A 25,012-nucleotide genomic window follows, 5' to 3' on the forward strand; every position below is an offset into this window, starting at 1 on the left:
GTAAAATGGACAAATTCCTAACAAAAATATATTACTAAAAATGACTGAAAAAGAAGTAAAATATCTTAATGGTCCTAAAACCATTAAACTATAATCAGTATCAAAAATCTTTCCCACAAAAAACCACAAGGCCTGGCTTATTTTATAGGCAAGACTATGAAAACTGAAGGAACAGACAATCCTAAGCTTATGCAGCCTCTTTTAGAGAATACTGAAGAAGACGAACCCTTCCTATATTTGTTTGTAAGTTTATCTGTGTGTAAAGGGAACCAAAATAACAGTGACTTAAAAGATATAGAGTTTTATTTCTTTCTCACATTATAGTCTGGAGGTAGTTGGCCAGGATGGGTCTGGGGGTCTGCTCTTTAATGTCATACGTGGATAATATAGTGCTTCCAGGGTCAGGGTCTCAGGCTTCTTTTACCTGGTTGCTTGACCATCCCTAGGGCAGTACTTTTGAACACATAGCCTGGAAATATTCACAACCACATTTTCGTTCCAGCCAGCAAGAGAGAAAATGGATTAAAGAAGGGGAGTTCTTCTTTAAAAGCCACATTTCAGAAGTTGCCTTATATCCCATCAGTCATAACTTAGTCACATGGTCACACAAAGTTTCAAAGGAGGCTGGAAAATACAGTCTTTATTTTAGGCATCCCGGAGTCCAGATAAGAGTAGGGGTTTCTATTACTCTAGAAGAAGAGAACAAAAAAGGGCTCTTTTTGCCACCTGCTCCAACTCATTTTGTACAGCGAATATCACTTTGATACCAAAACCAATGGAGATATTGAGAGTTAAACGTATGCCAAAAATCCTTTAAAAATTTGCCGGGGGGCCAGCCCGGTGGCACAGCAGCTAAGTTTGCATATTCCACTTCAGTGGACCAGGGTTCGCTGGTTTGGATCGCAGGTGGGGACCTATACACCACTTGTCAAGCCATGCTGTGGCAGGCATCCCACATATAAAGTAGAGGAAGATGGGCATGGATGTTAGCTCAGGGCCAGTCTTTCTCAAGAAAAAGAGGAAGATTGGCAGCAGATGTTAGCTCAGGTCTAATCTTCCTCAAAAATAAAATTTACCAAATTGAATCAAGCAATGCTTAAATACATATATATTATATATTTGTCCCACTTTGACTTATTCCAGGAATGCAAGGTTGGTTTAATATGAGAAGATCTCTTTATGTAATTCATCACCCAAGCAGATTAAAGAAGAAAAAATCATTTGAATATGTCAGTAGATGCAAAAACAATTTGTGAAAGTTCAACCAAATTCATGATAATCTTTTTTAGCAAACTAGAAAAGGAGGGGGAATTTCTTAATCTGATAAAGGATATCTACAAAAACTTATATCAAACATCACACTCAACAGTTCAATATTAAAAAGTATAGTAGGATATTACAAATGAAGTTTTGATCAAGACACTATAACACAGTAAATGCTGCAGATCAACTTAAGGTAAAGGACAAAAAGAAAGAATTTTCAAAGAAAATGAGTAAAAACCAATTCCAAGACTGTTGGACCTCCTCAGCAATATGTACAAAAGGATCAGAGTGTAGCAAAGATAGAGGATTTATGAAAAGCTTTTACTTCGATAAAATTATGCTGTGATTCTCTTCTTCCCGCTCCCAGGCGTGAGCTATCAGGTGCCCTTCATCTCAAGCCAAATGAAGTGGGCTTCTGTGAGAATTACCCAGAGATTACCCATGTGGTCCTTGCTGTTTCGGGAATAGTTGTATCATAGTTGACCCCCATCTGGAAAAAGTAGAGGGGAGAGACAGTCTGCTGCTTACACTGGTGACAGATCTGGGAGAGTTGCCGTTGTGTTCAGGTGGGTCTGCACTTACAGGCCTTGTAAGTGCTTCCAAAGACCCAGGTGTGAGCACAGTGAGAGAGCTGATGGCCTCCAGACATTCTGACTTATTGCCAAGAGAATCACCTAGATGGGAGAGAAACTCAACCAGTGAGAGCCTGTTGGTGCAGCAGACTGACAGAAAACAAGGGGCAAGGTCAGTGGGAAGTGGCAGGCCTGAGAAGGGAAACTGCCCACATACCAGGAACAATGGTGGGAGGAGACTTCCAGGAGCTTCCCTAGAGTTCATGAAAGAACCCATAGGAAAGAGTCAGCTTCATAAACATCTGAGGCAGAGGGAGCATGGAAGCCAGCATACACAGCACTAGTCACCTGTGCAACGTTAAGTTCTAAAGTCAATTTGCAAGGCAAAAATTATGAGTCAGTAATGCCTTGTGTTGCTTCCTATATTCCTGTCTCATTTCCCTTTTTTGCATCCTTGCTGCCTTAAAATTGCCCCTCTCTAAAAATCATTAACTTTCAATATTTGCCTCTGGCTCTGTTTTCTAGGTAACCTGAAATAAAACAAATGTCTGCTTATAAGGATTGCAAAGATGATGTCCATAAACATGATTGACACTCAATAAATGTTAGTTCTCTCTCCTCCTTTTACCTCTCTAACTAAAAAAAAATTACATTTTTTCTGTTTCCTACATTATTTTCATATTAAAAGATCACAGCATGATTTATATAGTTATAATCTCTTAATTAAATTTTTGTGCTTTTTTTGCTGAGGAAGATTCACAATGAGCTAATATCTGTTGCCAATCTTCCTTTTTTTTTAGTGTGAGCCACCACCACAGCATGGCCACTGACGGACGAATGGTGTAGGTCTGCACCCAGGGAACGAAACCTGGGCCGCTGAAGCAGGGTGTACCTGAACTTAACCACTGGGCAACTGGGGCTGGCCCTAAAACTTTTCTTAATGTAAGAGAACAAGAGTAAGCATCTTTACAAATGGGTAATGCACAGTGAATTTTATATTTCCTTAGCATTATCATAGGACAGTAGTTAAATCTCTGAAGGACATCAGAAAGCTGATTTGGGTTGGTGATACACTTGCAGAGTAGGGATACATTCCATCACATCTGACCACGTTGTATAAAAGCACTCAGCTTGGCAATAAGTCTGTCAATCCACACAGTTCCCTTCGCAATAGATCCTAACACTCATTGCCATGAGTAATCATTTTATGTCTTTTTCATGAGATGATTTGTTTATAATATTTTTTGTGTTTATGTTTATGCATTTTTTAGTTTTATAATTACAATATAAAAGAAAATGCTTTTACTTTTTTTCATCCTTTAAAATACAATAAGATTCAGAGCCATTTGGGATTGTTACATCTTCTTGCTCGTTTTATTTCATAATAATTTGTCTTCTTTCCTCAAATTCCTGTGAATTAAATTATTTTTAAAAAATAATTCTTGGAAGCTCCCTTGAATAAGTTGACCTCATTATGAAAATTCTCCAGATTAAAATTAGAAACCATAGCCTTAAGAGTTAACCTAGGGGCTGGCCCCGTGGCCGAGTGGTTAAGTTCGCACGCTCCGCTGCAGGCGGCCCAGTGTTTCGTTGGTTCGAATCCTGGGCGCGGACATGGCACTGCTCGTCAGACCACGCTGCGGCAGCGTCCCACATGCCACAACTAGAAGAACCCACAACGAAGAATACACAACTATGTACGGGGGGCTTTGGGGAGAAAAAGGAAAAAATAAAATCTTTAAAAAAAAAAAAAAAAAAGAGTTAACCTAATCCCTAGATTTAAAAGATCCTCCCCACCTTCTCGTTTTTTTCTTTGACTGGAAAAATCATTGTTTATTTTATGATGTTTCAGTTTTACTCTCCCTTGTTTATTCAGACATTATATATTTCTTATAAACTTTTCTCTTTTAAAAAATTCAGTTTTTATTTAACTAAGGTTAAATAAGCTTGTTATTTAAAGAGTTGAGTAGTCCACAGCACATATGAAAAAGAGCAGAACTCTGAATTCTATGCTTCCCTGACCCAAAGTTCTTCTTCCAGAGAAAACAACTTTGAACTCTTTGGCTGATTATTTTGGTACTACTCGTAGCTCCAAAACACAAACTTATACTGTTACTTCTTGAGTGTCCCATTTTGGGCATTATTCATTGACTTTCTTCCATGGAAGATGAGAATTTAGTTCTTTTCCCTGTCCTATCCTCTCAGACACTCAACAGAGTTTTCTCTTGTCTTCCTCTGTTATGACTTTCACCTTCCTTTTGACTGGCCACCTCCTTCAGTAGCTTTGAAGAATCTGGATAGCTCGTTTTTCAAGATCTTATACATCTAAAAATGTTCTATTCTACTCTCATGGTTATTTTACAATTTTTATGGGTATATAATTTCATGCTGAAAATAACCGTTCACCAAAATTTTCTTCAGTCTTTTTTCTCCTTGTTCTTGGTTTGGATAATTTCTATTTACTTGTATTCAAGTTTGCTGATCCTTTCTTTTGTAGTATTCAACTTGCTCTTATCCTATAATTTTTAAAATTGTAGATATTGTGTTTCTTAATTCTAGAAATTCAATTTGATTCTTTTTTAGAATTTCCACATCTCTCTTGAAATCATTCACTTATTATATGCATCCTTTTCTGTCAATTAAAAGTATTCATAAAGTTATTTAAAAATCTTTGGCTGTTTATTCTACCATCTGGGTCATCTAATTGTCTCCTTCTATTGACTATGTTACATTATTATTATTGGCATGTTCATTAACTTATTTTGTATACTGAATATTATGGATGATACAGTGTAGAAACTTGATTATCTTCTTCTGAAGAAAGTTGGCTGATTACCTTGATCCTATGGAGGCTAGGTTCTAAACTTTGTTGGGGTAAGTGCATTTTGGTTTTTCTCTTAGTCTAAAGGCTCAGTCCTTAGTTCTGAGATATGGCCCTTAATCCTAAGGTGTGGCTCCTCTCAGATTTTAGTAAGAGGCCGGGACTTGATCTTAATTGCTGGATTCATGCTCCTAGGTGGCTGCTGAAATCTCTACTCAGTTCTTATCCTTCCAGCTGCTGCTTTCCACAGAATTCTTTAGAGTCCTGCTCTTTTTATGTCAGTTCAGGAGTTAGTAACAATTTGAGGGCATTTGAATGCAGATTTTGTGACTTTCCCCTCTGTAGCTCTCTCCTTTCTGGGATCCCCCTCCCACCTAATTTCCCACCACTGTGGTATCCCCAAACTTTGATCTCTGACTCTTGAGGGATCTCTCCTTTCTGTTTGGGCTCCATTCCCTTGCATCTGGGAAGTACGCTCAGTAGCAACTGGAGAGCAATGTAAATGGAAAAGCTTGTTAAATGTGGATAGAATTAGTGTGTTTCTCTTATTTCAGGGCTCCTGCCTCCTTATTTTTGCCTGCTTTTCATTACTCTCTAGTGGCTTCAGAAAGTTGTTTTGTATTTTGTCTTTATAATTGTTATATCTTTATAATTGTTTTATAATTGTTATTGGCAGGAAGATACATCAGACATAAGCTACCTTGCTATAATTTAAAGTTAGTAAAGGTTTTGGAATAATTGAATGGGACAAATTCACAGAACAGGAAATAATCTAATGCAATATTAAATATTACTACTGTTGAAAGTTCCTTGACCATCTATGATGGATATCCCTCACTTTTCTTGAGTCTCCCCTACTTTCCTTCTTCAAATTTTACTCTTCTTCTTCCAGTTGCAGGCACCCTAACCTCTGCCTCCAAGTCTTCCATGTATAAATTAAAAGTTCCCATTACTTTATCGCTTAGCTGTTCACTCTGTAAGGCAGGACATGGAACTTAGTCCCTTTACTGATTTCCAGATGAAGTACCACTATGAAAAGCTTTTTGTGATTTCTCTGTTCATACACTTTATTGGAAATTTTGAGGGATATAGAGGGTTTTCATGTTCCACAATGCACAGCATTTCCATTAAAATATCCCCATGTGAAGTTTTTACCTTCCAAAGTGTCTCCTTCCTGTCGTCAGCAGCCATCCTCACTTCTTCCAAACACTCCCTTCTTCAGGACACCTGCCCCCCCCCCTCAGATTTCTCCTCTTTTATCTTTGTGACTTATCAGAGTCATTGATAACTCTAAGGTCCCTATTAGCCCTGGATCATATTATTCTATGACTCACTAATGTGAAATAAAAGTAAGTAGGCCTTATTCTATTCTTGGCTACATAGCTATTAAATACTAGGCCATAAGATCATATGCTCTTCAATCACTTATTGTTCATTCTAGAGAGTAATTATACTGTCTTTTTTTTTTTTTTTTTAGTTTGTTCTGGTCTATGGTTACATCAGTGGATGGCAATTGCTCCATCTTTAAGTATAGTAATAAAGCAGACTGTGTGAAGAATGAGAGCATAGAGGCCACACATTGGTGGGAAATCATTGCCTTGGTTGCCAACGACTAGTAACAGAGGAGAGAACAAGAGTGGCAGTCAGGTTGCCATGAGCCTGAGGGTTGCGCTGCCGGGGACTTGGGTTGGTTGTCACTGTGGTTTTGTCAGAGTTGGTTAAGACATTTCTTAATCACCATAAACTTAGAGTGTTTTGTCTCGTAGAAAACAAACACAAAATGTGGCCTCTGGTTGCTTTGTTTCCCTCTCCTTTTGTCTTAGGAAAGAAGCAGCTCATTCAAGGAACCAAATGCAATAAAGAACAATGTAAGGATGCAGAACCTATTTTGTTATTTCTAGACCTGATGGGCATCAGGAGGAGTATGAAGGAACCTCTTGAAATTACTGTGAATAATGGAGATAAAGGGCATTTACACATTGATCATCAGAGAGACAAGGTGTTTGGTTTGTTGGTTATCCAAGAGCTAAGCTAACAATCTTTGTCTATTTACCATGTGGACAGTGCATAACAGACATTTTAGACCTCAATTCATCCTCACAATAACCAATGAGGTAGGTAACTTTATTATCCTTAGTTTACAGATGAGAAATAGACTGAGGAATTACATTAAGTGTTCAAAGTGGCATGTTTCCTAAGTGGTGGCACTGGCAGTCAAGTCCAGGTGGCCCTACTCCAGAACCTATGTAGTAGACTAGAATGGATACATCAGTTTAGACAGTCACAGATTTAACAAATGAGTGTGGTCAGCTGGTTTCTATGTGCCTGCTTCAAACCAAAGGTAATATCATCTAGCACTCCGTGAGCCTGTTTCCAAGGACTGCTTTTTCCAAGTCCAGAAGTCTTCACTGTTTCAGATTGCTCACAAAGTTTATCCAGACTGGTCTCTCCACTTCTATCTTTCTTGGAGTGAACATTCCATATTATGGGTTATTTTATCAGTTGTCATATCAGTTGTCTCCTTCCTCTCCTCTGTATGAAGCACTTGAGATATTAGGAGGGAAAGGAAGAATGAATTAGAGAGTCAAAAGATGTTTTCATGCAGAAAGGGTTGCATTTTTTTAAACCCTAGAAAGAGTCCTAGAAAAAAATGTAGGGTAAGCAGACAGCAGCCCACTGGAGCAAGGGCCCAATATTTAGAAGGACCTATGATTTCCAAATGGCTGGAACTATTTTACCTGGGAGGCTGATTCAATGCTAATGGTCTGCAGCATCCAACTGTACCTGAACAGTTTTGATAGATACTTGTGTTGTCAGTTAATGCTCTGCTGTATGTGCAAAGAATTAGCTTTATTCATTATTCCTTTTAACAGCTTACATTGTTGGAAACTATTGTGTTCTGTTGTCTTTTGTTCTTAACCATAATTTGATTTAGCTTGGTTATGAAAGCAAAGGAAATGTGCTATTATGCAATTTTTGATTCAGATTTAATATGTCCATATTATTTGGCCAATTATGTTTTTGTTTGTAGACCGCAGGTCAGGCTCCTCAGATAATTAACTTTCCTGCTAGAAAGCCAAGACATTTTCATCTGGAAAACATACTAATGAGTATGGGAAATAATTGGAGACGTCCATCTTTGTTGTCAGAATAGAAATCGACAACAACTGATCTTTTTGCAATGAGGTTAATGTAGGATTAATTATAATTCCGTTAGGAATACAGGTGTTCCCAAAAGCAAATGACTACTTTGATTCAGTCTATTTTGCTCTTTCTCCTAAATGGGAGCAGAAAGAGAAGTGGTGGCTGTGCAGATCGAGCAGAGTGAACAAAGAAGTTAGGCACACTCACTCCCAGCCAGACTGTCTCAGTTTGAATCCCAGCTCTGGTATACATTAATTGTGCAATCCTGAGCAAGTTATTTAACCCTGATGCTCTCAGTTTCCATATGTGTAAAATGAGGGTAATAAAATTAATACATCGTAGGGTAGTTACAATACTTAAATTAGACAATGAATAAGCAGTGCTCTTAAAGAGTGCCCAGCATATTGTGTGCATAAAATAGCTTTCAGGCATACAGTAGAAATACAGAAGCTGGATACAAGAACTGGATTCTTGTATGTGCCACCAAACCAGTGTAACTCTAGATGGAGGGCTACATTAGAAAATAGGGATAATAAATTTGACACACTTCTCTTATTGTGATAACATGAGCTCTAATGGATACATGTTTAGCTAACTTTCTGTTATCTCCAGAAAGCTCAGCTACTTGGATTATCCTCAGCAAATATGCAGCTGAGAAATGACTTTTAGTTCCTGTTCACTCCTTCTCTAGGTCACTGCTAAAGCCAATCATATAAATTTAGGGAAATATCTCCTCCTAAAAAGAATCATAAATTTATTGGTTCTCAGTCCTGTTTACGCATTAGAGTTACCTGGGCAGCTTTTTTTTTTTTTTTTTTTTTTTAAGGAAGATTAGCCCTGAGCTAACATCTACTGCCAATCCTCCTCTTTTGGCTGAAGAAGACTGGTCCTGAGCTAATATCCATGCCCATTTTCCTCTACTTTATATGTGGGACGCCTACTACAGCGTGGCTTGACAAATGGTGCCATGTCCGCACCTGGGATCCAAACTGGCAAATCCCAGGCCACTGAAGTGGAACATGTGCACTTAACTGCTGCAACACAGCCTTGGCCCCCCTGGGCAGCTTTTAAACCTAGCCTAGGAGAATCTGATTTAATTGGCCTGGGAATGATTTTAAAGTATGTCCAGGGTTGGCAATCAGTAATATGATGCACCACAAAGACAAATGTGTGTTTGGGTTATCTCCAGTATCTGTACAGGGGTAAACATAGCTGAGGGCTTTATCTTAAGAGAACCCTTAAAATAAAGCCTTATCCTTATTTCTTATCCTTTTGGGCAGTTTTTCCTGAAGTTGGTACAGGTATCACTACTATATGTGGACAAAGATTTTTTATTTTCTTAATTTTATTAATTTTGTTGTCTATTTAAAAAATGCCACTAGCTTTTCAGACATATGATTTAATGGACATTATTGCTTAAGGGTTGACTTAAAGTGAGTTGATTTAAAGAAAAGAATTAAGTGACTATTGACATAGATGGTTGTACTGTGCTGAATGGTGTCCCCTTGAAATTCATGTCCTTCTCAGAATCTCAGAGTGTGATGGCATTTGGCAATAGGGTAGATGTATATGTAATTAATTAAACTAAGATGAGGTCTTACTGGAGTAAGGATGAACCTTTAATCCAATAAGAAGGTGGAATGGTGATTATTAAAATCCCCTCTAGATCTGAGACCATATTTTAAGGTGGGGCTGTAAGCCTGTCTTAGAGTTATAACTGTTAGCTAGAATAGCACCATTGTGGATACGGAAAATTGGTGCTTAATAACAATGCCACACTCCTGGTGTGCCTCCTGACCTGCGGAGACTGGAAAGCTAGAAGCTAGTTACACAGACTCCCTTGCAGCTATGGTAATGAATGTAATTTGGGTTTGGCCAGTTAGACGAGATTTGGAAGGCAGAAGTGAGGTTGATGCTCCATCTCTGATGCTTCTAGTACTTCTACCGCCAAGCCCAGTTGGGAAGGTTTTTTTGTTTTTCTGAGGTAGTATTAGCAGAGGTCCCAGTGTCCAGCCACCAGCTGTGTGGGTGTCGGAGAGTCCAGGACATGGCACCCTTTGTACATCTATGGATCATGATGGGCACAGTTTATTCAGGAACTGGAAGCAGTTACAGTGGATCTTTTTTTTTTTTGGTGAGGAAGATTAGCCATGAACTAACATCTGTTGCCAATCTTCCTCTCTTTTTTCGCTTGAGGAAGATTGTCCCTGAGCTAATATGAGTGCCAATCTTCCTCTATTTTGTATGTGGGATGCCACCACATCATGGCTTGATGAGTGGTACTAGATCTGCACCTGGGCTCCTAACCTGTGAACCCTGGGTCACTGAAGTGGAGCATATGAACTTAACCACTACGCCATTGAGTCCACCCCTAAATTGGATCTTTTGATGATGATGATTTTGTGATTGTGGCAGCTGGGATGAGGTTTTGGAGCAGAGGCTTCCTGACTGTAGAAGACGCAGCAGCAACTTGGTGGAACCGTTATCTGGTATGGCTTTGGGGAGTGAATGTTCAATCTAAAGTCTGTTTCTTCAGGCTTCCCAGCAAAGTGTAAGCTATTTTATGCTAATTCTGAAGTCCTTCTTGTTCAAACTGGCTTAAGGGTGTTTTTGTTTCTGTAACTGAACTCTGACTGATATAAAGGTAGACATACTTATGGAACTCAATTGAGAACAAAGTTATTTCAATAAGGCTTCATAATTCAATAAGGTTATTTTCCATTTCACTCTGATCCCACCATTAAGTTCAGGATAAAAACTTTGCCTGAAATGGTTTACAGTAGAGTCTTTATGAAATAATTCCACATATCCAGCTCCCCAGGAGTGTTCTGCCTCATCCCTGGGGTACTGATGCGTTCAGACACAGTGATCTCAGTCCTTTTGTTCTGTTGATGTTATAGCTTGCTTGACTGATTCAATGTGAGTAAATCAAGGACTGCTACCTGTGCCAAGAGAGACCTTGGGAAATTCTATCCTTACAAATTATAGACTAAGCGAAAAGTCATTTTTAATCTTCTTCCTGAGCTGAGGAAGTCAAGGCTAGCAACCCCACTCTAAAGCATCTGATCCAGAGCACACACTGTCACCATGTGGTTACTGACCCGAGGACACTGCCTAGCTCAGCTCCAGGGTTTGATACTCAGGTCAAAGGTCCACATCTCACCTTTGGATCAGCCCTGGGTGATTTCTCAGGTAAGTCAGGAAATTGTTAAGAGTTTCAGTGGGTCAGGAGAAAAGCTCTTTGAAAATGCAGAGAACGTCTTATTCTTCTCTTTGACAGTACAATCCTGGTCAGAAAGTAGGTTTTATAAAAGTCCTCCTGACTCAGCTAATGTTTCTCATGGCTGTGTTTTTGTTTTGTGTTTTTTCGGGAAAAGTGTCTGGTTCTGGGAAAATCAATCCCAATAAACTAACAATCGAGTCTTTATCTAACATGAGTACGAGATCAGATCATGGGACTTTGAAAATACTATGTTTATCAGCCTGGAGTGTTTCCTGATAAGGACAGGTGCTGGAGATGAGGAGCAGCTTTGTTTAAAGCTTTTGCCTACTCTCATGTAATAATTCATATATAGTGGTAATTTTCCTCCATACAAAAAAATTTCAGAATTAAGAAGACATTTTTGTAGTGCATAGATGAAGGGACAAACCATAAAGTCTTTCTCTGTTTCGTGCCTGTAGGGGAGGAAGACATTTCCTCTTCCAAATGTGGGTTCGTCTGGCCGGAGAACAAATTAAATTCACATGAGACAGAATAGCAAGAGAAAATCAAACAAAGCTCTATGAGGAACCATGGCCCGGGGCCTTTCTTCCCGAAGGAAGAAAGGGCACTGAAGAAGTGGGGTGCACATAGTGGTTATATACCCCCAAACAGGGTGTTTCACATGTGATTGAAATGTCCCTCCCACAATAGTCACAAGATTGCCCTGTCAGTACAGTGCTTGATGGACACAGCAGGTAGTGGTCTGCTATCTCGGTGGGCGGAGCAGGAGGCAAGTCGATTGTCTGGAGCTGGGCGGTCACAGGTGAGCACAGCAATCAGTTCCTAGCCTAAGGAAAGATGCTTAATCCTTAAAGAAATGCCAACATTGGGAGGGGGAGGGAAGTCAGTTACAGGAGGTTACCAGACAAGCACAATAAAATGCAGATTTAAGTCCTTGCCTTTGGTATTGATTAAGAGTTTCTGGAAAGAAGGTCATCTCCTTTCTTCTTCCTGGTACAAAGAGGGAGGCACCTTTACAGATAGAGATTTACCTTACAAATGTAAATGTGTCCTAACAAAGGGCAAATCCCATTCCTCAAAGCCTCCTTCCCTGTACCAGTTTATCAAAAGCAATCAGCCTCAAATAATCCTGATGCCAAAGAGACATATCTTGGGGTGGCCAATTTCAGGTCCCCACATGCCACTTGACAAATAATTGATTTATCCTGGGTCTAGCTATTGTACTATGTGCTGTGATGTTGCATTTTGGCCAGTGACCCAGATAGTACGATTTTCTCTACTGATGAGGAAGATGAACTAAAGAGATGTTACCAGAAGTTGCTAAGGTCACATAAATGACAAGTAGATCTTCTTATTGACTACTGTCTGTGATTTTCACACCACATTCTACAGAGATGCCTCCAGCTGTCATGAGAGGCTGTGGGTTGTGTGGTGATGGAAACGAAAAGACAGGGTGTTTGAAGGGAGCTTTGAGCTGATGAGTTCTCCACCACCTTTAGATCAGGGCAGTATTGCCTTTATTCATTTTAAGTACTAGGATTCGACAAAGATTTCGTTTAAAAAGATTTCAGATCCAAAAATATTGGGACTATAAATGCTTCATTGATATTTCTGTTCTATCCTTCCTTGTTTTCTCTCTCTTTTTGCCTTAATTTTTTCTAATCTCTCCTCTCTTCATGGGAAAAAAGAGAAGGAGAGGCAAAAATGCCCTGTTGTATGTGAATGACCATAGGCATGTGGCTGTGGGCTCAGTTCAGTTCAATAAGCATTTTTTGATTACCTAGTCCTTCAACATTCTTCTATTCAGTAAACACCCGTGAAATCTTTGCATTGTGCTGGGGACACAAACAATAGTAACATGTGGTGCCTGCCCTTCACCATTGTATGTGTGAGTTTGGGGTGGGAGCGAGGAAGGAAACTTAGAGACCAAGAACATATAGATGTTTAGGTAAAAGAACTTTTGTTGGCCACACTAACCCCATGATGATGTGGACCAGGTAAAGTCTGAGTTTTGTTGACAGTCCATTCCAGTGTCGGCAGCCCCACTTCTCACACAGGTGAGGCTGAAGGACATCTTCTCCCTTTAGCACAGATCTGAAGAGAAAACTAGAAAAGCCAGGAGGACCATAGTGCCTCCCTGTTCTCACCAGAGTGTTGCCAAGAAAACAGAGTTGCAGCTGCAAGTTGGATGCAAGATTCCAATCTTAAGTGATTTCTAGCTTGAGGATGCCTCTTTTGCAAGCTGGATTGGATTCACACATTTTTTTTTAAGCAGGAAAATTTGTACATGAGTACTTAGAAACTATTAACAGCCAATCTGAATTCAATTCGAATGACAAATGGCTCATTATATTCTGACAGTCTCAGGAAATGCCACATAACCACAGAGAATTCATGATACATCAGTATAATCAGTTTATATATTTTCCTCAAGTTGCTTTTACTTTAGCATTTCTAGACGGTTTCCTGCATTTTAGAGACAAATTTGGTAACCAGTAACAAATGTTACTCTTACCTAAACAACTCTTACCTAGGCAAGGCCCCTGGGTAGTGACTGAGCTCCCCACTGTAATGCCAGCCCGTTCTTTAATCCTCATTCCTCAGGATATAGGGGCAGTTTTAGCTGGGCTTCTGTTGGCATAGAAGAGGCCTTCCTTGAAACTACCCATTTGACAGTTCTCCAATAACTGGTGGGAATCATGTTAGCAATAAGCAGGAAACTTTTCCTTAGCATATTGGAACCTACTTAAAAATCAAGTCTTTGACTCAAGGATTTGACCCGGCTATCAGATTTTGGTTTCCTGACATTTAAGCCAAAAACCTCCAGCTACTTGCAGGTCCCTCCTAGAGTGAGTTTATTAGTTTGCTCAGGCTTCCATAACAACATACCACATACTGGGTGCCTTAAACAACAGAAATTTGTTTTCTTACAGTTCTGGAAACTGAAAGTCCAAGATCAAGGTATTGGTAGGGTTGGTTTCTTCTGAGGACCGTGAGGGAAGGGTCTATTCCAAGTCTCTCTCCTTGGCTTATTGATGGTTGTCTTCCACCTATGTCTTCACGTGGTCTCCCCTTCATGACTGTCTGTGTCCTAATTTCTTTGTATAAGGACACCAGTCATACAGGATTAGGTCCATCCCTATGACCTCATTTTACCTTAATTACCTGCTTAAAGATCCTGTCTCCAAATACAGTCACATACTGGGGTGAGGACAGCAACATAGGAATTTCGAGGGGATGCCATTCAGCCCATGATAGCATGATTCAGGCTAAGGCATCTGAGTTAAACATTTCTTGTAGATAGGAATTGGTGCACTTCTTTTAAAAAAAACTTTGGCTTCATTAATAATATGGGGAAAACATGAACTGAGATTTTATTTTGGTTTATTATTTTAAGGCTCCAAACACAGGTAACAGATGTACACATATGTAAATCTCTCAAGAGAATTGGAAGATGTTATAAACGAAAAGGGAAAGTAAACTCTTTGTTATAGAACCTGGGTGATGGATGCCACACAAATATGTAACTGGATACTTAAGAGTATCTTATTATGTAGAATGAATGAAGAGGTAATGGACACCATGTCCATTTTAAGCCTTAGCGATGGGGTTACAATAAGATTACTATTGTTACAAGACCTTATTTAAAATTGCCTCCTGCTGACTGATTTTCAGAAATTAACTGTTATTCTGGCAAAATCAGTTATTAGAATTACAGGATTTGTTGAAGCCCACGAACTGCTTTAGATGACGTGGTCTCAAATTCTAAATAAGTCCATATGTCACTACAATGCAAGGCCCCTGGGTAGAGTTACTGAGCCACCCACTGTAATGCCAGCCTGTTCTTTAGGCCAGTTCAATTGTTGCCCCAAATTCCAGGAGTATAAGGTATCTTCTTGTAAAGTGTAAATTTATTTATTTTACATATAGTTTTATAGCACTTGCCAGGTGCTATTGTAATCACTTGAATCTATTAGCTAATTTAATCTCTATAATAACTCTATGGGGAAGGTACTACTATAATTATCACTCTATTTTATGAATGGGGAATCAGAGGCACAGATAGAGTAAGTTTCTTGTCCATAGTCACACAGCTACTAGGTGGTAATGCTGAGATTCTGGCTCTAGGGGCTGGGCTTTTGATGACTATGCTGTGCTACTCGGAAAGCAGGGGAAAATGAGGGGGGACTGTACAGTGAGTATGGTGTTGAGGCAGGTCCGCTAAGAGCAAAAGGACCTCTGAGGATAGACAAAGATGTTAGGACTGTGCCCTTTGGTCCTGGGTCGGAAGAGGTTTGTTCTCTCTTCTCCCACCCCATGACCTCTTCCAGCTACTGGCCCATTTCTCTGTCTCCCCTTCACAGCAAACCCACTGGAAAGACTTGTCTGTATTCACAGTTTCCATGTCCTCACCTCCTGTTCTCTCTTCTGCCCACTCTAGTCTGATTTCCATCCCTTCTGCCTGCTGAAAGAGATCTTGCCAACATCACCTCTATCTTGCCACATTCAGAATCCATGTGTTTGTTCTTATCTCAGACAAACTTTCAGAAGCATGCCACACAGTGAGCACTTCTTTCTTTCCCCAAAATATTTTGTTCTCTTGGCGTCTGTCTCTTGACACTCTACTTCTTCTCTCCTATCTTGTCAGCTGCTGCTTCTCAATCTCCATTTCTGCCTTCCTTTCACGATGTTGGAATACCCTACGAGGGCTCGTTGTGGGCCCTTGTGTCTTTTCTGCCCATACTCTTTTTAGTTGATGGCTACGGACAGAATTGTGTCCCTCCTCAAATTCATATGCTGAAGCCCTAACCCCCAATGTGACTGGATCTGCAAGTACGATCTTCAGGAGGTCATGAAGGTTAAATGAGATCAGAAGGATGGGATCCTAATCTGATAGGACTGTGGCCTTAAAGGAAAAGCAAGATCTCTCTCTCTCTCTCTCTCTCTGTCATGTGAGGACACAGTGAGAAGGCAATTGTCTGCAAGCCAGGAAGAGAATCCTCATCAGAATCTGACCATGCTGGCATCCTGGTCTCAGACTTCCAACCTCCAGAACTGTCAGAACATAAATTTCTGTTGTTTAAACCACTCAGTTGATAGTATTTTGTTGCAGTAGTCTGAACTCACTAATACAGTGATCCCATCAATGCTTTGGCTTTAAACGCCGTCTATATGCTGATGATGCTGATGACATCAAAATTTATATCTTTCTCCACTAAGCTCTAAATTCATAAATGAACTGTCTGACATTTCCATTTGACATTCAATAAAGATTCCAAGGTTAATATCAACCCTGTCAGCTTTGCTTCTAGAACATATCTCAAATCCATCGATTCATCTCCATCTTCACTACACAACCTTACCCAAGTTGCTACAGCTGTTTGCTGGGTTACTGCATTTCCTCCTAGGTAGACATCTGTCCTCAAGTCCATTATCCTGAAAGCAGGAAAAATCATCTTCTTAGAAAATGACTGGGACTGTGTCACTCACATGCTAAAATCTTTCAATGACCTCCGGTTGCCCTTAGAATAAAATCCAAATTCCCTGCCATGGTCCACAAGGCTCTACTGTTTGCTGATATATCTCTCAGCGTTTAGAACAGCACCTGGCATGTAGTAGGTACTCAACAAACAATTATTGAATAGATAAAAGAGCTGCTCTTTATTTACCTCTCTACCCTCATTTCGTACTGTTCTCCTCCAACTCTTGAACCTCCAGCCACACTTGCTTTTTTTCTCCTCTTAGAAAAATACCAAAATATTTGGAGAACATGAAGTATTTCTTCCTCAGCAACTTTTTACTTGCTGTTATTTCTGAGGAGAACCCTCTTCCCAAGATTTTTGCATGGCTTCCTTTTGCTTATTATTCAGTTTTCATCTCAATAACTGCCTTCTCAGAGGGGCCTACCCTGACTACCTTCTGTTCCTTTCACTCTCTATCACATTACTTCTAAATTTAGGCATACCAAAATTAGGGGTGCCGCTCTCTGGAGTAGACTGCAGTTGAGAAAGAATCTGCATGGTCCTCAGAGACAGAAAACCATGAAAGCTCTCCATCACCATCTGCTCACAAGGTTGAGTTCTCTGACATTCTAGATGAATAGTCCGGGAGTAGGATTATACTTAGGGTGGCTTACGTAGTGAAAAATGTGGACACCAGGACACAGCTCATATTCAAGCCTCTGTGGGGAAACTCAGCAACTGTTTGAGGAAAGAAGGTGGATGTTCTGAGCCTGCAGTGGATGCTGGGGTGTGCTGCACAGATCTGCCCTTCAGTTCTGAGGCTTCATTGCCCAGCTGCTGGAAGATTTGCTGCTGACAGTACAGCTGAGTCCTTCCCCCAGAGCTGCCCTTCTCCAGAGAGAGCTGCCTTACCTGAGTATACCCACCCTCCCCAGGGGAGACCTCGGTCAAAGACTGGTTGTTGGAGGTTGAATGTTATGAAGATCTTCTCCCATTGCCATAATTTGGGGCACCTCACAATTTGTGGGCCATCAGCTCCACTGCTCCTTGTGGACAGGCAGCTGCATTGCACTTCAGCTTCTGCTCTGCCAATTCCTGCTTCCTTCACTCCTAGTATCTTCACTCCTTCGTTATTCCCAAGGGCATGCCCAGTAATTCACCTACATGCAAATCTCTGTCTCAGATTCCGTTCCAGGGGCATCCTACCTATGACAAAGCCTTTAATCTCTTATCTTGGGAGGAAGTTATGGGCCCATGGCAAGATCCAATTTCCACTCTACTCTGCATTATTGGGGTTACAAAGAGAAAAGTGTTTCTATAATTATATATATCCAAAGAACGAGAAAGCAAGATTTTTAAGCAAAGAAACTATAAGTCAGGACTTCCTTTGGGGCAGATGTGCAGCCTATTTTAGCCTTCTTTGCTTAAGAACAATAGCAAATGGTTTTAGTCTGTTAATCCCATCAATTTCCCAGGATTAACGGACAGATTACTACATGCATGATGCTGTTAGGGGTTTTAGGCACATGTAGATGATTTTCCTGAGGATCTGCCATAACATGCTGTTTTATTTTTTCATAGTACTTGTCATCATGTAAAAGCATCTTTAGTTTTTGGGTTTATTTATCTACCATCTTTCTCTCTTCATTAAAATATAAACTCCCTGAAAGCAGAGGGCATGTCATTCTTGTTTCCTGTGATAGCCCCAGCTTCCAGCATCTTGCCCAGCATGCAAAAAGTTGTGGTGAATAACTGTTAAATGAATGCTGCTCTGTGCACTTGTTTCCTGTTTTCTGATTTGCAGGTGAATGGTCAAGTGTGTGTGTAGAGCCAGTGAGAACTCTGAGTCCTGCATTGGAGCTCATCTCGATGGGAGATTGTTGGGCCAGAAAGTCAGCACAAGATGTGGATCATGCAGCCATGAGGAGAAGCCAGAGAGCAGGTCAATATAGAATACATAGTGCTTGTGAGGGCAGGCTTCTGAGCTGGGACTGAATCCCAGCTTCACTCTGGACTGTGTGACCTTGGCCAAGTGACACAACGTGCCTAAGAAATCCTTGGTTTGCTTATCTATCAAATAACGTGAGTAATAGCACCCACAAAGTCTTATTGTGAAGACTTAGCAAATTAAAGCTTGCACGTGGAACACACAATAAGTGTTAGCTCTTGTTAGCAAGCCAGCCACTTGGTCAGTAGAGAAAGACAGAGCAGGACCAGTTGGAGAAGCCAGTTTTGTGATTTGTCCACTCACAGAATGAATCATCGGAGTAGTCAGACCTCTGCCCATTGTCGGACTTGTCATTTTACCCTTGGCCTAGGTCCTGAAACAGAGGTAGGATGAGGCAGAGAGCCTTGCACTGTGGCAGGATCTTGCGAGCTCTGGAAAAGCTAAGAAGTCCCCCAAAAGTGGAGTGTACCTCTCATGCTCACAGTGAAGAATAATTGAAGAGTAACTGAGAAGTTCAGGAGCATAGAGCCAGAACCTAGAGAAGCAGCTCTGCTCTGAGATCCCTTGAATTATAGGGAGAGAACAGGAAAGCCCTTCAAGGTGCAGAGCCCAGGCTACCCAGTGAAGTGCGTGCTTTTCCTTCCGAAAAGAGAGAGGTGGTCACTTTGCTTTAGGAATCTCTAGGATCCTAGATGGAGGAACATTTGTCTGACACCATGCTTCCAATATGGTAGCCACTAGCTATGTACAGCTACCGAGCCCTAGAAATGTAGCTGGTCCAGATTGAGATATGCTATAAGTTTAAAATACGCACCAGATTTTGAAAACTTAGTACATAAAAAATTGTAAAATGTCTCATTAGTAATGTTTTGTATTGATCACACCAAATTGATAATATTTTGGATATATTAGGTTAAATAAAATATGTCATTAGAATTAATTTCATTGTTTCTTTTTTTTTAATAGAGCTACTAGGAAATTTAATATTACATATATGACTTAAATCCATGGCTTGCGCTATATTCCCACTGGAGAGTGTGGGCCTAGCATCTCTGCCTTACAGAGTCAGCCCAGCAGTCAGCATATCTGACGATAAAAAGGTTCCCCTCTCCACCACAGGCTTCAGTGCTGACTATCTATAGGCTATGAGGCTCCTCTTGACTTACCAGATGAGATTTGCTCTATACTGATCGGTTCCAGGTTTGTTATTTGTGAACCTGCAACAAAGCACAGGTTGTTAAGTCTAACTTCTGACAATTTCCATTTAAATGTTAGCTTTTCTTTCCTCTATAGCAAGCAAAAACTGATCCGGCTAAATTTAACGGCAATATATTAAATTAGGGAGTCATCATTCCTCTGATGTGAACTAATTCTACTGTGCCACTAGACCTTTCTACCACCTGCACGCAGAATTGCTGAACTGCTCTCTCATGCCTGAATGCCTGCAGGGTCTGTGCCTGTGAATTGAGGTGGTGGAATGGATTGAGCAGCATCTGAAGGGTGTTTGAGATTTAGAGGGAACACGACGCTCTTATTGGTGCACCTTTCCTTCAGGTAAAGTTTCAAGTTTTTCTAAAATTTTGGATATGCTCCTATAGGTTGCATAATTAAAAGTAAACTAGGGGATAGCAAAGTTTGCCTTGAAAGAGCTAGACAAACCCATGGGATAAAAGGCTGGTAACTTTCATGGCGTATGGAATCACCTTGTATGTCCAATTGAAGGAAAAGTTTCAATTTCCTTTGAGAGCCAGGTTCTAAACCTTGGGTTCTAGTTCTGTTCTACTGATAACTGACCATCTAACTGTGGACAAATTATTCCTCCCTCCAGAGTCTTATTCTTCTGGAAAATTGGGAAGGGCTAGTGCTAGAACAGATGAGTGTCAAGATCCCCTTCAGTGCCAACATCCCAGGAAACCATCTCTTCTAGCACATGTGCTTGTACCCATGTGTGCGGACTTGTGTGTGCACATGTGCACACATATCCACACACACCCTATGGGGAAGATTGGTCCTAGGTTTCTATCCTAAATGATGGGCTACATGTTGAGGGGGTTTGCTGAGACAGGGAAGTCTGCCAAGGGTAATATTGTGCTTTTAGTGGGATGTGCTAGGTTTGGGATGCCTGAAAGGAGATGTCACGTAGGCAACTTGAACGTAAATCTGGAGCTCAGAAGTGAGTTTCAGGTTTGAGATAGAAATTTGCAAGTCAGCAGTAGAAGGATTATATTTAAGCCCATGGGAATTATTCACCTAAGGAGAAAGTTTAGAGAACAAAAGATGACATTTCCAAAAGAGGAATTCCAGGAGAGTTTTAAACAATGGAACAGTTGAATAAGTGTATCATATCCTAAGCTGAATATTATATAGGATGGCAGCCATTTGAGTGTTCAATATTTTTGTTAATTTCAGCTTCTTTTCTCTATTGTTAAACCCCTTGTTAATATAAATCCAGTTCTTAATAATAATCTCATTCAAGTGGAATTCAATGTGTTTGTGTAAAATACAGACTGAAGGTTCAACGTTCGATTCCTACAAGGGTCCATTCCCCCTCCTCCATCATTACAGAACCCCATTTTTTTGTTTGAGTACTTATCTCTGTGCCTCAGGAAAAGTGAGGCCATCTCTATCTCTAGTCATGGGCCTGATTGATCTAAGAGTAATCCCCTGTCCTTTGCCTGTGATTCGTTCAGGAGTTGTCGTGTGACCTCGTTCAGGCCAATGGAACAAGAGGAGAGATTTTCTGGGATTACTATGAATTGTCTTTCTGGCTCTTCTGGAAAAATTTTGGGAACTAACCCCTTTTCCTCCAAAATTGTTGTGCATGAATATGAGGACTAGAAGTGTGAAGATAAAGCTCATCAGACGAGGGCAAATCTTAGAAAATAGCAGAAAAAAAGAGAAGACTCTGCATGAAGCAAGCCCTGAAGCTCCCCTTGTGTCTAGAGTTTTAGAACTGGTAGCCAACAATTTTCCCTTTAGTTTAAGCAACTTTGAATTGGGTTTTGGTACTTGTGGCTGAAAGTAGCCTTCATGATACACAGACTTGCTGCATTATGGTCCATCCCTAGCTAGAAACTTCCAGTGCACAAAATGTTTGGCTCAATATGTCTTGTCTCCCATCATTACATTCTTTTTTTATATATAAAGGTGGGAGCCACTGCAGAAGTGAAAAGACGAACCTGTCTTTTCAAGGATCTTTTATTACGAGTTCTCACTTCCGTATTTATCCATCGCTGGCAGACCTCTTTGATGGCTGAGAGGTTCAGGATCCAGAATCAGGTCCTCAGTCCCCTTTGATCTCACTGTGAATGCTAACCCTCCCTGTCAGATCACAAGTCCTGAGCTAGTGGTGTGCTAAGAGGGAGGGAGTGAGGGTGAGAATGAGGAACAAGGATCAAAGGGCACAGGTACTTACGGGGGTCAACAACTTGTGAAATGAATCCTGTGATATTTGCTCAGGGTGAAAGAAATAAAAGCAGGTTCACAGTTTTAATCTTTCTTATCAATAGTGGTTGCAAAAAAAGGGAAAAGGAAAGCAACATTTATTAAGTAGCTGCTATATTAAAGGCACTCTGCTAGGAGCTAGGAGCATTCATGCATATGGGGTGGTAAAAGGATAATAAAGGAAGGAGTAGGGTTAGGGATAGGACATCCTCATTAAGGTATGTCTCTGCCTCTTGCTTGCTAGTTGGCAGGCATATGTATCTTATTTGATTCTCAAATATATTTTTTGAGGTGTTATCATCCCTATTTTTGTAGAATGAACAGAGGCACAGAGAAGTTGAGCAATTGACTTAACTTCACGCAGCTGATTGAATCAAATCAACTCTCTCTCACTTCAAAGCCACTCTTTTCACTACATTATTCACACTTTCCTCCACCTTTCTCATCCTCACTCCTCCTCATTCCTGCCCTTTTACCTCTCCTGTATAATGTGTCTTCAGGCAGCTTGTCTCAAAATGGCAACAAGGAGTAGCTCTGGGTTACACTTTGCAGGCCATGACAGTAAGCACCAAATCAGGAGAGAGAGTGGTTCCTAAATAATTCCTTTCCAGATTCCTTTGCCTAGCTTCACTGGGTCAACTCCTTTCTTGATTGATGTCTGTGATATTTATTTCCTTCTAGTCCTGCTCTTAGTTTATCTGTTTCCATGGTTTTCTCTTACAGAAATGTTTTTTCAATAGAACCATTTTCAAACAAAAACAGATTTTATCAGTTTAGTATAGACACATAGTCATTCTCCTCCAGTTTATTTTCTCTCCGTGTTGGAATACTGATTTTGGGAAGGAGGGCCTTAGAGAAGTCCCCTGTCGTGGGGCATAGGGATAGCTGTGATTTGAACTGAAAAGTCTTTGGACCCCTTTGGGGTAAGATAATGAAGGACAAGGTTTAAATACAAACGTTGAAGCTGGGGATACTGTTGAGTTATTGGATCCTTGGTAGAGAACTGGTCTCTGAGTCGAGGACCACAGGGTTGGAAGTTAGGGATCAAGAAGTAATAGATCAGGGGCTGCTAAGAGGAAGGAGAGATATAAGTCTGGATAAATGAGAGTGAAAGGAAGCAAAGAGAGGGTCCTTCTTGGGTGTAAGCTACTTAGTAGATCTCTACTGGGATGAGGTCTTGCCCTCATGAATTATACAGAGTGGGGACCTTGGGTGAAGGTCTTTCTAGTTTCAATTCCCTAGAGAAGAGGCATGTTCTCAGACAGGAATCCTCATCTGAGGAGACTAGCTTCAGACAGACAGTAGAGTGGTGTGATGGTTAATTTTAAGTGTCAACTGGACTGGGCCATGAGGGCCTCAGAGCCATTTGGTCAAACATGACTCTGGGTGTGTCTGGGAGAGTGTTTCTGGATTCAAGAATTTGAATTGGTACACTGAGTAAAGCACACCGCTCTCCTTAATCCAGGTGGGCCCCATCCAATCAATCGAAGGCCTGAATAGAGCAAAAAGGCTGATCCTTCCACAAGCAAGAAGGGACTCCTGCTGCCTGAGTGCTTTGAGCTGGGACATAGAATCTTTCGTGCCTGCAGACTGAGACTGGAACATTGGCTCTTTCTGGGTCTTGAGGCTCTTGGCTTTTGGGCTGGAACTATCCTCTCAGCTCTCCGGGTTCTCAGGCTTTCAGACTTGGCCTGGAGATACACTGTGGGCTCTCCTGGGTCTCCAGCTTGCTGACTGCAGGTCTTGGGACTCGTCAACCTCTGCAAACGTGTGAGCCAATTCCTTAATCTCTTTACTGGACTTAGAGGATGAGTGAGTTCCAAGTGAGCATTTGTGATTATTGGGTACCTGCAGAGTGTCTGTGATGGGAATGTGAGCCTGAAGCTTGCAAGGAGGCACCCTTAGAGTAAGCCCTGTGCATTGTGTTATCTGGCCCGTATAAAACTCTGTCTCTCTCTCCTCATGTTATCTCCCCCTGGTCCACAGCTTGTTACCAGGGAGCAGTACACTGTGCCTTAGGTCCCTGTATTGATGAGAGGGATCTTAGGGGCCAGCTGGGCCAGAATTGTCCTACTACCTCTCCTCTTTCACTCCCAGCCTTAGAGGCCTAGGTTTTATACAAAGAAGGAAATTTATAAGAAGAATATCTAAAGAAATGAAGGGAGTTTAGAAATGTTGGTTTATGGTTAACTACACATAACATAAAATATATCATTTAGTCATTTCAAAGTACAGTTCAGGGGCATTAAGTACATTCACAATGTTGTGTAGCCTTTGCTGCTCTCTCATTCAGACCTTCTTCATTACCCCCGATGGAAACCTTGTACCCGTTGGGCTATAGGCGGAAGGAGGATGGATCAACAAAATCATTTTTCCGTTCCTTTAGAAATCCAAACTCTGGACTGTGGATTGAACCAAATGCCCCTAAACAAATGATTTGTTTTGTGAATTTGCAAGTTTTCCAGTCCCTTAGGAAGCTGACTGAAGAGATGAACGTGCTCTGCCCTCTGTTCTGCCCTCCGCGCAGCATCTGCAGCCTTGCCTCTTGTGCCCGTGCAGAGAGAAGTACTGTTCCTCTTCCACCTCACTCCATGTGGTGCTTAAAGCTTTTTAACGGCTCTGGGCCAAAAATTCCACTGATAATCTCAGATGATGTTTACATGTATCTTGTTTCAGAGGGCTTTGCTTTGAATCTAGAATCCAAATGAAGGTGCTATAAAAATCAAATTCTTTTCCTATCAACCCACAATCAGTCCTGGAGCTGATAAATCTCTGGTGTCTTGATTAGGATCAGAGCTGGTCTGGCATCACAGCCACTTCCCTTGTGTGGCTGACCGAGGATCTGTTTGGCAGGCGGTGGGTACACGCTGAGCACAATGGCCGCCTACTCCTACACAAACTCCCTGCCTTGAACCAGCGTTCATTATGGTGAAGGAAGTGGCCCTGCCCAGAGGCTCCCTACTGAGAGGGGCAATAACACCAGTGTTCACAAGGAGCTGCTGGAGTTTGTTACTCTGAAATTCATTTTCCACTCCTGGGATTGCAAAGCCGCAAAAGAGAAATCCTTCAAAACTCTTTGGAAGTACAGGGGTAAACTTTTTGAACTACTTCCTGTGAAATGAAGAAATAAGTGAT

This window comes from Equus caballus, chromosome 10 (genome assembly GCF_041296265.1).
Source record: "Equus caballus isolate H_3958 breed thoroughbred chromosome 10, TB-T2T, whole genome shotgun sequence".
Classification (NCBI taxonomy): Eukaryota; Metazoa; Chordata; class Mammalia; order Perissodactyla; family Equidae; genus Equus; species Equus caballus.